The sequence below is a fragment of the Furipterus horrens genome, unplaced genomic scaffold (genome assembly GCF_987537825.1).
Source record: "Furipterus horrens unplaced genomic scaffold, mFurHor1.1.pri manual_scaffold_5, whole genome shotgun sequence".
In the NCBI taxonomy this organism is placed as follows: Eukaryota; Metazoa; Chordata; class Mammalia; order Chiroptera; family Furipteridae; genus Furipterus; species Furipterus horrens.
In genome coordinates, this window is record NW_028327175.1 from 191,725,564 (window position 1) to 191,728,851 (window position 3,288).

Here is a 3,288-nt window from a genome sequence, read left to right on the forward strand (position 1 = left end):
GAGTGGAAGGGACGCGCACAGCCCGCGTGGACTGATGGACAGAGGGGCGTTTGCTCATCCGCTCCCCGACCGCCCCGTCTGTGATGCTCACCCCTCCAACAGCTGTTCGTAAGCTTGCTTCTTCGTTCTTTAGTTGGAATATTAAGCAGCAGCACTTTCCTCTGTCTGTTTACTGATATTTGGGGGAGCAGACTATCGGACGTCCTGGCTTCGGAGGAACCATCGTCGCCGCCCCTTCTAAGAAACTGTCTGACGTAGTGTTTGCGTAGCGACAGCGGCGGCACACGCGCCGAGCCACGGCTGCACCTGCTGCTTCGTGTCGTCTTCGTTCTTCTGGTTTATTTCATGGTTAGCTTTTTGCTATTTGTTAAGAACAAAATAGCAAAAGATTATGAATATTCTTGGCTTTAGAACACTTACCATTGTTAAAACAACAACAAAAAGACTAAATTTCTCAGTTAATGCAAATCTTTGTGAGCTCCTTCTAAGAAATATATTAAGTAAAACAACAAAAATACAAAAGTGGGAGATAGTTATTTAGTGCGTGCTTTTCTTTAAGTGGCTTTTAATGAAAGGAAAGTATCGTTAAGTGTGCTGTATTTTATTCATCAGTCCCTGCAAGGAACACTGCAACCTCTTCAGTTTTAGTTGTAGTTCTAGTCTGCTTTGATATAGGCGTTTTTAAAATAAGGCACTAAGAGATATTAGATATTTCTTAATGTTTTCATAGCAATGATGTGACCTCGCAAACCAAATGCTATTCTATCTTTGATTTCACAGTGGGACCCTATCGCTAATATATGAAACCAAGCTCAGAAAAGCTTTAACTCTTACGTTTCTGTGTGTATGCTGCTTCTTAAAACATATTTTTCTAAGTTATTGTAATAACTTCGATTTGTAATCAGCTAAAGCTTAAGGTATATTGTTTCTCTTCTGAGTTTCTCTCTCCCCTCCTCTGCCCGCCTCCTCCCCCCCTTTCTTTCCTTTATTCGTGTTTAGTTCAGCTCTAGAGCCGGCACAGGTTCTCATAGTGAGCTGGATTTGTTAGTGAAATATTGTACTACATTGTTGGTGTTTTTCTGACTGTCTTTCAGAAGCTGAATATTCCTATTACGTGGCACTTGCAAAGCAGTGACTAAAACGCACTGTGTTGGGTAGAAAGTACCATCTTAACAGCTGATTGCCACAAGCAAATTCCAAACTCGGCTGTAGCCTTGCTTCACATTGGTATAAATAGGTATTCACATTTTTTTAAAAATCTTTCTCTCTAACAATATAGTCTTTGGGGCTATTTTTAGTAATGAGCCACGTTCTTGACTTGATAGAACTCAGATTTGTCCTTAGCCAATTTATCATTGTAGTCCTCACATTATAACTATGTAATGTTATTGTTTTATAGATGTTTGTGCAATATGGAAGCTATGAGTGGCTTCATAGCTTTGGGGTTTAATTGTACATCATTGTGTGTGCACATGTGTGTATATATGTGTATATATATATATATATATATATATATCTATAAAAGGACCAAAAATCCTTAGCTTGCTTACACTGTTGCTAGTGTAAAGATTGTTACACTTAATTTTACAGGGCACAAATTATGGAATTACCTTCATAATCCATGGTAACATATTTCCATAAATTATTGCATTAATATACAATTACCACTTAATTATGAAGTTCTTAGGTATTGACAGAAGTTACAGTGAAATGCTAAAACCACAAAATATATGGTAATTGTATTTTGGGTTGTACAATTAATCAAAATATGCATGTCACTGTGACACTTGATGTGTTAAAACATGATAGATAATCATATTTCTGGGCCCTATGAAATAGTGTTACCATAATACTCTGTTTGCCTATTGCCTTGTTTACATTAAACAAATGACATGTGGTAAATTTTTCTATCAAACATTGTGTAGGTTACTGACAGTGTTACCAAGGCCTGGAATTCTTGGGCCATCTATGAAGAAACACTTCAGGTGGTGGTTGTGTACCTACTATCTCTTCAGAGGAACTTGTGATCAAGCCCACCTTTTTGTGCTAACAATGCATGCAGGACTAAGAGGGGTAATCTAAAAATAAATCATGTAATTTAAACAAAATGTCTTGTGTTCCTGTAGAATTCTAACTGGAAACATTTATTCACTGGTAAGTCAAAAACAATAATTCACACCCACAAAAGGGCATATGACACACAGTTAGTAGGTCACGACAGCACTGATGCCAGTGAAAGAATGAGAAGGAATATATCAGAATATTTGAGGTGGGTAATGTGCAGTTTGAAAAAAAAACCCTGGGTAAGCCTCATATATATATATTGGAATATATCCATCCCTCTCCTTAATGATCACTTCCCTAAAGGAAGGAATGTTTGTACAAGTCGTAGAAAAACAATTCAGTGTAAGCTTTGTTTCTTATGTATTTATAACACACGTGAAAACTTATTAACTGGCATTTAAAACAGACTCTAGGCTCATTCCATTCACTTGAGTATTTGCCAAACCCCCTTAACTGAAAACTGAAAGAAACATGAAATAAAATACATGGCACAACCAGAAAGAGGGGAATCTAGTTATTAAGCCCACCTGCCCATGATTCTTTTCAGCCAGTATCATTCCAACTCGTTTTAGATGGAAATAAAGAGGGTCGCAGATTGCGAGGGTGCCAGGAGGTAAGGTTTCAGTGATGAAGAGTTGAAATTACCCTTCTTACCTTGAGCTACGTCAGGGGAAACGGCTTTTTGTTTATTTATTTGTTTATTTTTAGAAAGAGGGGAAAGGAGAAAGAGAGGGAGAGAAACATCACTGTGTGGTTGCCTCTCACTCGCGCTCCCAACTGGGGACCTGACATGCAACCTAGTCATGTGCCCTGACTGGGAATCGAACCAGCGACACTTGGCTCGCAGGCTGACGCTCAATCCACTGAGCCACAGCAGCCAGGGCTGGAAACTGCATTTTAAGGATGCACATTCAGAGCCCCAGTCCAAACACCTGGCTCAGACTGTTAATTACGAATTCTGTAGTGTTACTCCTGCAAGACTAATTATCTCAAGGGAATCTAAAGAATCCATGTAAAATTGTTAAGGTTGAAATTTTGTTAAGAGTGACTCAAGTAAAAGCCATACCGCTTCCTCAAAAAAAAAAAAAAAAAAAGCAAACATACTTTATGACGGTTCGCTGCCGAAGGATCCGTGAAAGAAATGGAATAGGGTTTAGTTGGTCTTAGCCAGTTAGGAAGGTGTTGCCCATGGGCCTCGCTCGCAGGAGACCGGTTCACCATGCA